Genomic DNA, 14,911 nt, shown 5'->3' with positions numbered 1-14,911 from the left:
GTGATACCTCAGAGTTGTTTAGATTTGCATCTCTCTGATTATAAGAGATGTAGAGCACTTTTTCATGTGCTTATTAATGGTTTTGATTTCTTTGGCTGAGAACTGCCTGTTCATATCCCTTGCCCATTTATCGATTGGAGAATGGCTTGATTTTTTGGTACAATTGATTTAGTTCTTTGTAAATTTGAGTAATTAAACCTTTGTCAGAGGTTTTTACGAAGATTGTTTCCCAATTTGTTGCTACCCTTCTGATTTTGGTTATATTGGTTTTGTTTATACAAAAACTTTTTAATTCGATGTATTCCAGATTATTTATTTTGCATTTTGTAACTCTTTCTAAGTCTTGCTTGGTTTTGAAGTCTTTCCCTTCCCAAAGATCTGACATGTATGTTATTCTATGTTTGCCTAATTTTCTTATAGTTTCCTTCTTTATGTTCAAGTCATTCACCCATTTTGAATTTATCTTGGTGTAGGTGTGAGGTGTTGACCTAAACCTAATCTTTCCCACACTGTCCTCCAATTTTCCCAGCAGTTTTTATGAAATAGTGAATTTTTGTCTCAAAAGCTGGGATCTTTGGGTTTGTCATATACTGTCTTGCTGAGGTCGCTTGCCCGCAGTCTATTCCACTGATCCTCCTTTCTGTCTCTTAGCCAGTACCAGATTGTTTTGGTGACCGCTGCTTTATAATATAGTCTGAGATCGGGGACTGCAAGGCCCCCTTCCTTTGTATTTTTTTTTCATTATTTCCCTGGATATCCTTGATCTTTTTTTCTTCCAAATGAACTTTATTATGGTTTTTTCTACATCAGTAAAAAAATTTCTTCTTTATTTTTTTAATAAGATTGACCAGTACTTTGTCTATTTTGTTTGTTTTTTCAAAGTATTTATTAGTTCAATAGTTCTATCCGTTTCAATTTTATTAATTTCTCCCTTAATTTTTAGGATCTCTAATTTGGTTTTCTTTTGGGGGGTTTTAATTTGTTCGCTTTCAAGTTTTTTGAGTTGCACATCCAATTAATTGATCTCTGCCCTCCCTAATTTGTTAATATATGCCCTTAGGGCTTCTGGTCAAGATGGTGGCATAGAAGAAGGTGACAAATGGAGTGTCTGTATGTAGTGTGAAGATTGTATTTCGCTATCTCCTGATTGTAACAATGAAGATTCTTAGTCTAACAAAATCAGGGATGTATTGGGAACTTTACATTACTCCACCCAACTTTGTCTAACAAAATCAGGAATGTCTCTAACCATACTTAAGGATTAAGTATTTAGGAGGATGGCCTTTGATAGAGAAAAATGACAAATCAGAAACAGCTGGCAGACCCCTGGGCTGTCCTAAGTCAAATTTAAGCTTCCATTAGTACAGATGAGACACAGGAAAGTGATGTAAAATCATCTATGTATTCTACTTCACTTAGTCTTATCATTCTCTTTCCCCGAGATGGGGCTCTGGCTGGCAGCATGCTAAGTGGTTCTGACATCTTGGTGTGGTGGCAGCTATTTCTCTGGGCTTTGGCTGTGAGTTTGCCCTTGAGCAAATTAAAGTTCAGGCATCTTAGCTGAGCCCTCTTGGAGTTCAGGCTGATTCTTTCCTCCTTTACTCACCAAACTTTATCTTCCTAGAAGCCTCTAATATTCCTCCTGGCACAGACCAGGCAGGAGAAATCCTACACCTTTTCCCCTCACCCTTCTCCTTAATTTCTTTCCTCTATATTAAAATCACCATAAATTTCCAGATGACTTTGGTATTTTATTTTGGATATCCCATAGTGACCAATAATTAATATAGTTTAGGTCACAACACAAAAATTATCCTTTATAGTAGATACTTTAAAAATTGTTGTGAATTGGTCCATTCACTCTGGAAAATAATTTGGGACTATGCTCCAAACATTACTAAATTATGCAAATTTCTTGACAGAAAGATCCACTACTAGACTAAGATGCGAAGGAGATGAAATAAAGGGAAATGAAATACTTCTGGAATCTCTTTTTGTAGTGACAAAGATCTTGAAATTAAGGTTGTACTCATCATTTGGAGAATGGCCAAATAAATAACAGTATGGATAGAATATGGGTAGATAAGAATAATATGGATAGGATACTACCATATTATAAAAAAGAAAGAAAAGTATGGTTTCAGAGAAATGCAGGAAGTCTTCTTTGAATTGATTCAGAATAATTTAGTAGGTTGAAAGAATAATTTGTACAATAACCTTACAAAGAGAAACAACACTAAAAGACTTAAAAAATTCTGATCAATTCAGTCACCAACCATGAATCCAAGATAGATAATGATGCATCATACCCATCTCTTGATAGAGAAGAATAAATTTGAGATGTAGGCATATATTTTGGACTATGAATAACAGGGGAGTTTGTTTTGCTTAATTATGCACATTGTTGCAAGCATTTTGTTTTATGTTTGAATGGAGATATAGAAAGAAAATGAGCATTTGTTAATTGGGAAAAAGATGAACATATAAACATACAAACCAAACCTGGCTTTGCTCTCCTTTGTGTTGTAAAGATTAAAATTAGGGAATATGGGGAGACTGAGGCAGGTAGAAATTAGTTTCTCTCTGCAAGGAGTATTATAGTTTTTAGAGGTTTATTAAAGGTTAAAGATTAAAGAATATACAAGTAAGAAACATGTGCCTAGGCCAGAGGCCTAGACAAAATAACCTCACATCACGCAAGAGACACACACGTCTGCTCCAAAACGGAAGTCCAAAAGAGAGCCCCAAAAACCTTTGCCACCAGCTTAAATCCTTCCTGGATCTCGACCCCCCTCAGAATTCCCATGAGATTACAAAGCATTTTGGGGAAGTGGAGCAAAGGCTTGTGGGGATTGTAGTCCTGTATTCGAGTCTATTTTTTACATTCTCCTGTTTGGTTGTTTGCAAAAAAAATTATTTTGTTTCCCAAAGGATCATGAAAACATAATCAATTTAAAGATTGCAATATTTTGATGATAAGAAAAAAAAAACAAACAAACCCAATAATTGCTGAACGCATTGACAAAAAGCCAGTTAGGGGGCAGTCCCCTTTGGCATGAAAGTACAGATACAAATAAATGTTCAATCAATCACACTCAAAGTTCAATTTTGTGCAACTTGTAGTTGGGAGGCTTCTTCATGGTGGCTTCTCCAACAGTTCAGTTCTGGATTCAGAGAGGTAGCATCTTCTTTACCTAAAATTCTTCTCAAAAGGAATTTAAACTTTGCAATTTACAATAATATTTTTTACATTTCCCCATGATGTGGGTGATTGAAAAATACAGGATCACTTAGGGATGCATGGCTGAGGTATGAGGTATATGAATCAATTGGCAAGTGATTTTAAAAAGACATCAGAAAAATCAAAAAGAAAAGAAAAATTTCTGGATGAAAATATAGACTATTAAAAGTCTTATGTGTAAAAATTCCAAGTAAAAGAAAATTAAATCTATAACAGATCCTTCAATCAAGGCCCAATCAAAATGATATAAGCAATGATGCATTTACCCAGTCAGTAGCCAGGACTACAGAAGGGGACCAGATTATAGGAGCCAAGGTTTTGGGGATACTCGTCTGTGAGTATTTTCAGAGTGAGTGTGGACAGAAGGAAAGCCTATGTCTTAACACATGTTAAACATAGTAACCTCAAGTCTTCACACTAGGTTCAAGACCTTTGTATTGGCCTAGAAGTGCATCAATCCATCCTGGATTTGCTTTTCTTTGGCCCTGTGAAATGGCTCTTGTGTGTATCTCTTGTCCTGGAATCAGACAGAATCATTAAGCAAAGTCCCATAATTTATTTAAATAATTAGTGGCATAATTTTTGTAGTCACAAGCTTTCTAGGGCATGCATTAGCAAATGTATTTCAAACTTGTAGCACTGAAAAGTCAAAAAGTTAAAGAAAATCTTAATGCTGGTGACATGTGCTTCAAATATAAAAAGGAGAGAAAAAATAATAAAAAAACTGAAAAAGTATATTGCACATGCAAGAAAAATATAATAATAAAAGAGCTTTAAAAAATTCAAAAATTTAGCTTATAATCATTGACACTCTGTGTCAGCTAAGAAAATATAAAATGTAAGGCTTTCTCACAAAAAATGAGATCCATTTCCTCTTAATATCTGGCCATGCTCCACTGTGAGTAGAAGGCAAATGAATTGAACAAGGTTAACAATTTTTCATTTTTAAAAATACATAAAAATACAGTAGTACAAATATGTAGTTACCAAAATCCCCAAAATTCTCAATAGCCCAATTAATTACAATTAGCAAACACACTTTCATATTTCACATAAGTTGCTGTATGACATTTTTAAAACCTATGAATTGATGGACATTTGTCACAATTTTTACAAATGTAGCAATCTTTCAACCTTGGTATTTAAACATATTTTTTTAAACAAAGTAAAACTCATCTTGGGTTAAGAACATAATCAAGAAATCTATATGTCATTCTGGTGCAAGTAAAGTAGTAAGCTGAAGAGTATAAATAAAGGGGTGCTTCTTTTTCTTGGAGGCTTATAGGGATACAAATGCCCTGAGATTAACTGCCCAACTTCCATTCACATATTTAGAAATGCAGGAAGGTTGGGGGTTATAAAATGTATTTCACTTCAGCTACTAGAATGGGTCTTACCTCGTGGTAGGGGCAGGCAAAAATAACCAGATTGTTAAAAAAAATTCCAAAAATCATATTTAAAAAACCCTTAAAATAAAATCATTTGAGGTATTTAGCACATTAAAATTTCCAAGGTTGTTAATACAATTATAACCAGTTCTGAAGTCCATCTATCCTCAGCAAAATAGAAAAGGCTGTTTTTTCATATATGGGCTTATTCACAATAATATTTGTTCAATAGTTATAGGGGAAAAACAACAGAATTTTTAAAACTAAGTACATTCAAAATAAATTCAATCAACCTTCAGTTCAAGCAGAATAATATTGAATACAGTAATATATGAACTTAAAATCACAAAGTTAAACCATAATAAAAATGCAATAGAATACAGAGATTTTTATAAACCATTGGAGTCTGAAATGCCTTAGGATATAGCCTTTAGTCTCTTCAAAGTTCCTTGGGTTCTTATCCATTTAAATGTCTATTGTCAGAAGGCAGAGTGGTAAGGGCTAGGCAATGGGTTTCAAGGGACCCATCCAGGGCCCCATAGCTGGGAAGTATCTGAGGCCAGATTTTAACCCAGGACCATGTTCTCAGTGCCCTGAGCCACCCATTTGACTCCCCAAAGTTGAATCTTTGGGCTGAATCTTTCTTCTGGCACGCAGGTGAAATCAATGAAATTACCAGAACAGTCAAAAGGTATTCTTTTAAACAGCCCATTGCTATTAAGTTTCTGTTTGAAAAATCTGTTTCTTCTCCTCTCCCTTTTCTCTCTCTCTCTCCCCTCTGCCCACGTGGCCAATACTGTTACCAGCTGGTCCAAATGAGTCCTAAGCGATCTGCTCCAAGGATCTGGGTGATAAGCCGGCTGGGGTCATGTTCCTGGGTCTGGGGCTGGGGTGATGAGCTGTCTGGGTCGGAGGCCAGATGGGTGAGAGACAGACCACTGGGATGGGTAGGGCCGGGAGCCAGAGTGCAGACAAACAGGGCCGGGAGCTTGGGCACCAGGTGAGAGGCCAGGAGCAGAAGCAGGAGCCGGAGAGGGCTGCAGGCAGGAGCTGATCAAGCTGGTTTTCTAAAAGGCATCTTGGAGATACGTGGCTTAAAAAAAAATTCTATAGGCTAAAAAATTTGAGAAGTTCTCATCCAATCTAGTGGTCGCCATATGTAAAGATTAAAATTAGGGAATATGGGGAGACTGAAGCAGGTAGAGATTAGTTTCTCTCTGCAAGGAGTATTATATTTTTAGAGGTTTATTAAAGGTTAAAGATTAAAGAATATACAAGTAAGAAACATGTGCCTAGGCCAGAGGCCTAGACAAAATAACCTCACATCACGCAAGAGATGCGTCTGCTCCAAAACAGAAGTCCAAAAGAGAGCCCCAAAAACCTTTGCCACCAGCTTAAATCCTTCCTCTATCTTGGCCCCCCTCAGAATCCCCGTGAGATTACAAAGCATTTTGGGGAAGTGGAGCAAAGGCTTGTGGGGATTGTAGTCCTGTATTTGAGTCTATTTTTTACAGTGTGAACCTGGATAAAATTATTTTCCTTTATGAGCTTCCAATACCTCATCTAAGGAAAAGGTGGGACTAGAAATAATATAAGTTTCCTTCTAGCTATAAAATCCTATGTTATTGGGACTTCTGGACAAGATGGTGGCTTAGAAGCAGCAAAAGTTCAGACCTCTGAAAACCCTTCCTTACTGATCACAAACTGAATGCTCCTAGGGGACTGAAATTCAAACTTAACAACAGGACAGAGCTAGCTGTTTCTCCAATTGTGAGTTCTTATCTATCAGTCTGTTGAACTCTCTCTGAATTTTTTCCCATTTTTCTTCCCAGAAAGTTTCCATCTTTTGGATAAGCTCCAATTTGAGTTCTTCCAGAGTTTTTGGACAATTTCCATTTTTTGGGGGGGGTGGTTTTGATTTTGTTTGAATTTCATCCTCTTTTTCCTCTGTAGCCTGGGTTTTCCCTCGGTAAAAGTTTTCAAGAGTCACTTTCTTCTTGTTCTTCTTGGAGGGTTGGACTTGGGCACAATGAGCCATCCCTTTGGTGATTTTCCCTTTCCTTTTAAGTCAGAAATATGAGTGAGATGGGCAGGTTTTCTGTAGAGTTATGTGGCGGAAATTTTGCCTCAGGCAGGTTCTGGCGTCTCCACAGTGTCAGCAGTTTGCTAGAGGGCCCACGGTCTGCTCTCTCCAGTGCGCAGGCGTCTCCTATGTAACCGCTCTAAGGGGTAGATCCCTGGCAGTCCTTGTCAGTTCCCAAGGACCCTAGTGTGCCCCCCACTCACTACAGAGATGACCCTCACTCACTCGCTGTCTCTGGTGAGCGTGCTGGTCCCAACTCTGGATCCATAGATGAGGTGGAGGAGGGTAGTTCAGATCACGTTTGAGTGTGAGCTTTTTCTTCTTCTTATAGTGTGGAAATGCTCAAACCCCATGTACCTTCAGTGCTGTATCCTATTGTAGAGTCCCTCTGTTCTTTGAAAGATGATATTTATGTTCTTTTGAGGTAGTTTATTTTGTTGGGTGCTAGGGAGAGGAAGCAATTCACGTCTAGATTGCAGCCATGTTTACCCAGAAGTCTTCATAGTTAACCCTTCTGATGAGCTAAAATCCATCAATTTATTATTTTTTTTAAATATTGGTAAATATATTTTATTTTATTACATGTAAGTTAGCCCAGAGAGAGAGAAAAAAAGATCAGTAGGCATGCTCTATGTATGCTACCCTGATATTAAAGTTAAACCTGTCTCTTTTCCGTTTTCCTCCTTTTCTCTTAGCTCTTTTCTATAAGGATAAACAGAATATATCTAATCCATCGCCCACATGATACTCTTCAAATACTTGAAGCTATGATTATCTTAGTCCTTAGCTTATCTAATTCCCAAGACTTAGCTTATCTAAGTCCATTTTTCTTTTTCTCCAGGTTAAACATTATTAGTTCTTTTAATCAGTTATCATACAATTTATAACTGATTGATCTCTAGTCAATTAAAGAATCAACAACTGTTTATTAAGCACATACTAAATGCCAGGAACTCCTCTACACTCTAGGGATACAAATACAAAAATAAGATAGTCCCAACCTTCAAGGAACTTCTATTTTAACAAGGGAGACAACATGCACATATAAAAGCATATGTAAAATATATGAGGAATTAATACAACGCAATTGTTCTTTCATTGAGTTTGTATAATGTAGATATGCTCCAGTTTGTCAGACTTTGTGGCCAGAACCTGAGACATAATTTGGACATGACTAGGTCATTACCTCCTTCCCAGATTGCAGCAAGTGCTTTTTGCTTGGCACTGAAAGTCCTTGATAATGGAACATATATCCCAACACTCTAATACTACTTATTTTATAGTGAGGAGGCTCTTCCTATAAAGCAACACATGGATAAGAATGTGGTTCTGATGAATCAAAGGCTTACAAAACACATGGCTATCAAGAATAAGCATACCAGCTCTAGGCATACAAAAGTCAGCACCATTGTACAGCTGAATTCTGTAATGAGTCGTGATCTAGTCAGATCACTAACAAAAGTATAACTCCTGGTCTTGCACTGCAGTGAAATTTGCAATAAGATTGACACCATGTGCCTTTTTGTATATATTTTAGCTCCCAAAAGCTTGTCATAATAAAATTTTCTCTTGTCCTTTAGAAAACAACAACAGAAGTAAACAAAACAAAAATCAAACAAACAACAACAACAATAACAAAAACAGACCTGAGACACAAGTTGGATCAATCAACCAAGGTTTTGGCTCACTGCACCAAAATTTAGAGGGCACAGAGTCCTTCCTGATTGTGAAAATGAATTGGGGACATGCACTGAATAGAGTAATTCAGAACAAGAGGAGTTAGTTAAATAGAAAGCTAAGAGTCCATGTTCTCCTCCTCCCTGGGCATACCACTGGCAAGCTCCTCTCTGGCTCTCTATTCTATTGCTCTGACCTTTTTCTCCTACCCCTGATGGTGGCACACGTTATCAGTTTGTTGGTGCATCTTCTCGTTATCTTTATCTGATCAATATTTGCATCTTCTTATCATTTCCTGATTAATAGTCATGTGTAATCTTGTGGTTTGCTTGTTTATATCTATTTTTCATGTTAGAAAGTTGGACTTTAACCAGGGAAGTATAAGAATTCTCTATTAGATTTTTCACTGAACATCTGTAGGATTATCCTAATCAATGTCAATAATATAACTGAGGTATTAGAAAGTTGAGTTAGTTTATCTGGGACTGATGTTTGAGTGATACTTCGGGAGGACCAGAGGAGGAACCACATTTATGAGTATTATGGGGATGGGACCCAGTGGTATAAAACTTACAGTGGTATATGTAATATAATAAGTGTTCTATCTAGAGGGGAGGTCAGGCTATATGTGGGCAACAAGTAGGACCTCCCTCCCAGTGTAACATTGATCCTTTAATACTTTAAGGGTTTGGTCATTAAACTAGTCTTGAATTGAATATAATATGGCCTATATCTTCTCCAAATAAATATCATGAGGCTGTTGAACTCTAGGAAGAATATATCTATAAAATCTCCCTAATTCATTAGTCTAGTAATTCTGTCATAAAAAAGGAAGTGAAATTAGTCTGACATGATCTATTGTTTATAAGCCTTTTGGGTTTTTAGAAGTCACCTTTCTAAAAAACTCACAAGCTATCCTTAAATATGTTACAGAATTTTGTCAGAAGTTAAATAATGCTCACTAGCTTATAATGAGTAGTTCACATAAAAGATCTGGTATGTCTTTTAATTGACTAATTGTAATTAGCTTATTAAAAAATATAAACCATTTATTCTCAAGCATCATATAAGAAATAAGAAATATACATATTTGAATGAAAAAGCTATTTTCCCCTTATTTGGTCTTGTCACATTTCCCCTTGGTGCTTTATAGCTATTAATATTTAACTTTTGTGAACAAGATCAGAGAAAAGTTATGGTGTAGGTGGTCTATCTTTCCTTAGCATTCTCTGTCCCCCATATTTTATTTCCCCTTCTTTTTATGTAATTCCCTATACTTGTATATAACTTTTTCCTGTCCACCCTTCATATACTCCTGTCTTATTTAACCAAGAGCTTTCCTGTCTTTGAACTGCCTCTCTCTCCTATCCTGTGTCACCCCTTTGTGTTTCACTTAGGAATCTATACACCAATCCCAGTAATCTGTTAATATTTATACATATATGACTACTAACATTCAATAAGTAATAAGAGGAAGGGAATAAGCATTTATAAAGAACTGATTTGCCAGGAACTGTGCTAAGTGCTTTTTCACATATATTTTCATTCTATCCTCACAAAAAACCTATAAGGTAAGCACTATTATCACCCTAATTTTACTGTTAAGGCAGAGATAAAATGACTTGTCCAGAGTCATATGCCTAATCAGTTTCTGAGGCCAGATTTGATTTTAGGGCTTCCTGACTCCAAGTCTAACACTCTTTCCATTGTACTACTAGCAGCCTCTATTAGAGTCCTGATGGTAATTAATAGTAATTAAGGATCCACAATTAACAGTAAAATAAAACTAATTAATGACCCATTACAGGGCCCTTAAGTAGACTTTCCCTTAATCTCATGGTTCAACAGAAATAGTAAAAAAATGAAAGGAAGAAATATTTTAAATTAAAAAAAAACTACAGAAATGGTGTGATTTTAGTAACTAGGAAGGGTTGATGGTAGATACGTTTTCAGTTAAAGATCAATTACAGACTCATAGAATGTTAGAGCCTGAAATACTGTTGAAGCATAGATGGGAAAGCTGGATAATATCTTAGAGGCCAAGCTCTCTCTTTTGTCTTAATTTCATAGCTAAAAGTAAGTCCTTAATGCTGCAGTCTATTTTCACTCCAATGACATTGTTCAACAGGAGATCCTTCCTCTTCCCAACTCCCAATCCTTAAAGAGTTAATTAAGGGCAGCTTCTTAGTTATGTTCTCAGTTGGCCTGGAACAATAATTAATCAAGAAAGTACAAAATAATTAAAATCTTTCTTGTGAAAATGTGCAGTTGTGGTATTAGTCACTGGCCTTCCTGACTTCTTTTCAAAGAAGCTACCAAAACAGTCAATCTGGCATTCTTTATAACTTAGGCACAATGTAAAATGGACTCTCCCTTCTGCCTATTTCAATAAATCTTCACTTAAAAAAATCCAACTCAGTTTTTCACAGACCCTTGAGATGTAATACAGCAAACATAATGACGCCCAAATGATTAAACCTGAAGAGTAGAGATGGAAGCTAATAAGTGAGATGCAAAGGTTTAAAGAGTGAATTCTTTTCCTCTCCTCCCCCTACCCCAATCTGTTTGCTCCTGGGGCGTGTAACTAATTTTCATGTTTACTTCAGGGACCTTTTTCCATGTTCATCATTTTTTTTTGGCTCCTTCATCAATCATTGTCAATTTGAAAAAGTGTGATACTTAGGGTCATTTATCCAGACCTATTGGAGTTTAAAATTATGCAGCTTCAGTCAAATATATGTGAATAAAGACTGTCATTTCTGATTAATGACATATGACTTGAATGTCTTTCAGAACCATATCTGTCATCCAAGCTTTACAGAAAGGTGATCATGTAAGATCTTCACCTAATTTCTCTGCTGTTACCTCTAAGAGCCCTAGAAGACCTGGTTTCTTTGCTGTTAAATCAGTGGAGGTGGTTTATGATTCCAGTGGTAATTATCACACATATCTTTGAATTTGTTGGCTAGAAGTATATTTCAGGTTGAAAATTTGCTTCTGATGAATAGTTTACACATACACAGCTTTTGATAATGTTATTTTTGTAATTTTAGTTGTCAAAATCACCTGCCCTATTATTAGAAAAAAATATTCCATGTAAGACACTAATTCTTTTTGGCTTAACCCCAAAAAAGTGAAGAACATGCCAAGTCTTCATCAATTACTCTTTCCATGATTCATTAACTCCCCTCCTGGAGCATAAAACTCCATTTCAATGTATTCATAAAAACACACAAAAAGAAAAGCTTTAGAAAGGAAACTTTGGCTTGGGGATGGTCTAAGGGGAATAGAAATAGTCCAAACCTATAAGAGTAGAAAAGGAATCAGGCTGGAAAATATAGGAACTTTATGGAGAATGAAAGTTGTATTCATGTCTTCCTGGCTACAAGGATTAACCCACTCCCAAATACTGCATTCTTATGCTGTATCTGAAATTATCATCCTGATTTGCCTTCCCTATAAACCATTCTCAGCAGAAGGTAGATCCCATGTTGTCATCTGTGCTCTGGGTGGTCTCCTCTAGCACCCAGAATCAAAGAAAGTCCTCAGGCACAATGAGTTCAATATTTCAAGGACTTGAGTTACGTGCCTAACCAGGGGCACACGTCTATTCAGACTTCATCTTCTACATGGCAGAAACATAGACCTGTGATTTGATAGATATAGGTTCTGCCTCCAAGGACACAACTCACGGTCATCAGTTCCCTCTTACCCATTTCCTCCTGTAAATCCTCCATAGGGAACCATGCAATGTGCTAGTGGCCTTCCTCTATTTAGACCCTTTCCTCTGACAGTATCTTAATATTAATGGGATGTGCAAGTTGTCTATTAGTTTTTATTCTCTGCTTTGTTCAAATGATTGACCCACTTTCTTTTCCAAGACTACATTTCTATGATAATGTCCTGTATCCTACTCTTCTCGTGGACTTTTTCATTGATAAATGCTATAGCTGGCTCACTCTCAGGCAGTACATATCTGTTGCCCTTTGGATGACTTCAACTGTAATCCTTCAGAGACTGAATAAATTAATCAATAAATATTCATTAAACACTATGTTCCAGGCACTGTGCTAAACACCAGGCATACAAAGAGGTAAAAGACAGGCCATGCCTTCCAGAAGTTTACAATTTAACACAGGAGACAGCATATAAACAAATAAAAAGGAAGCAAACTATATTCAGGATAAATAAGAAATAAGAAGGAAAGCACTAGAATTAAGACATCCTATAAAAAGTAAGATTTTAATTGGAATTTAAAGGAAAACAGGAAGTTCAGTAGTTGGAAAGGAGAAAGAAGAACATTCCAGGCATTGGGTTGGGGTGGGACTTCCAGAGAAAATTCCTGGAACTAAGAGATGGAGTGTCTTGTTCATGGAAAACTGAGGAAGCCAGTGTCACTGGCTAGAAGAATAAATGTTGCGGAGGTATGAAAAGATTGGAAAGGTAAGAGTGGGCAGGGTTATAAAGGGTTTTGAATGTCAGAGTATTTTGTATTTGCTTTTGGAATTAACAGGGAACCACTGGAGTTTTATTGAGTAGGGAAGTGATATGATCCCGTCTGTGTTTTTGAAAAATCACTTTAGTTGCTGAATAGAAGATATATTGGATTGGGGAGAGATTTGAAGTAGGCAGATCAACCAGCAAGCTATTCTAATAATCCAAGTATCAAGTTTCTAAATTGCATTCACAAGCTAAAAAACAACCATTCTTGGAACTTCCATAATATCCAGTATATGTGCAAGCAATTTCTGGTTCCATTTTTGTGAAATTTCAAGTATTTATTTTTCAATCTAAGAAATGTCTCTTAAGCTCCTACTAGGTGCAAGGCAGTGGACTTTGCATTAAGAATTCAAAGATGAAAAATAACACAATCTTTATCTTCAAAGAACTTATATTAATAACATCTCAAATATAATAATACATTTATAGAGCATTTTAGAATTAAGAAGTGATTCATTCATAGATAATAGAGAAATGTTTTTGCCTGACTATACATATTTGTTAACAGAGTTTGTTTTTTCTTGATTTCTCAGTGAATGGGAGAGGCAGAAATAGGAAAGAGAGAATTTGGAACTGACAAAATAAAATTGAATTTAAGAAGTGGTAAGCATATAATTTGCTAGCCTTTGAATCAGGAAGGCCTATTTAAATTCATACGTATTAACTGAATTCTAGTCACCATTTAACTTCTTTACAATCCTAATTTCATTATTTGTAAAACGGGGATAATAGTAACACTGTGTTGACAAAATTGTAACCAGAATTGTGACCAAATGATATAATACATGTAAAGTGTTTTGCAAATTTTAAAGCTTTATATAAATACTAGTTATTATGATAATATCATATTTCATTTGGTCTTTATAACATCTCTGAGAGTTCATTGGGGTATTAGCATTCTCATTTTACTGATGAGATAAATAAGATGATGTGGCTTGTCCAAGTCAAGTCAATGATAGAGCTGGAACAATAACTGTAAGTCAAGTCTTCCAGTACCTAATCTGTGCCTGCCAAGATACCATTTTGATGAAGTTATTGTATTGGGATAGGGGTGGAGGATGCCTCTTTTTAAAATGCTCTGTATACACTGAGAAGTATAATACAAAGTAAGAAACAGAAGAGAAAATGGAGTAACCTCAAAAAAGTGCCTTAGGGAAATTTGAAAATGAAAAAAGCATTTTTTTAGTCAATCAATTAATTAACAATTTAGCCCCCTCTATGTATTCAGCATTGTGATTGATACTGTTCACAAGAGAGAAATACATCCATGTTCTCAAGGGGCTCATAATCCAGTTTAGAAGTAAAAAACATACCATACAATTCAAAATTAAATCATACAATTGTAAGCGATGAAAATCAATATATAATTAAGCATGAAATTATGTAAAATAAATAGAGGGCAATGTGATAAAATGGAAAGAGCACTGAATTGGGAGTCAGAGAAACTAGGTTTAAAACTTGACTCTGCCTTTTACCACCTAATTGATGAAATAAGGACCATTCATTTTACTTCTCTATGCCTCAGTTTCATCAATAAAATAGAAAGGGCACCTTTGGTCTCTAAATTGATGATCCTATGAATTAATATAAATTATTACAATTTTAATTAATATTAATGTTAACATCAAGCCAGGGAAAAATAGAGACATACATGCTTGCCACTGTCATAGGGAATGTCTAGTGAAAAATCCAGATCAAAGAGGGATTCCCTATATATGATGAAGTCTTTCAGTTCCTACTGTTTATAGATGATCTTGTTATTGAATTAAGTGCTGGAGCATTGCAATTCTCCTCAATGAAATCCATGATCACTCAAAAGAGATAACCATCTACTTAAGAAAAAAACAAGTGGATAAATTATTTCTGATATTTATTTGGATGGATGATCCACAGAACTTATCCATTGGTACTAGTGTGCTGTGTCCAGATCTAAATAATAGAAGGAGAAGGAGTTGGATTGCCCTTAAGAAATTTCATGGTTTTTTCATGACTCATTTTTTTTTCTAAAACAAGTTGTCTTTG

The sequence above is a fragment of the Monodelphis domestica genome, chromosome 1, assembly GCF_027887165.1.
Source record: "Monodelphis domestica isolate mMonDom1 chromosome 1, mMonDom1.pri, whole genome shotgun sequence".
NCBI classification, from domain to species: Eukaryota; Metazoa; Chordata; class Mammalia; order Didelphimorphia; family Didelphidae; genus Monodelphis; species Monodelphis domestica.
Note: the sequence above shows the minus strand (reverse complement) of the source record.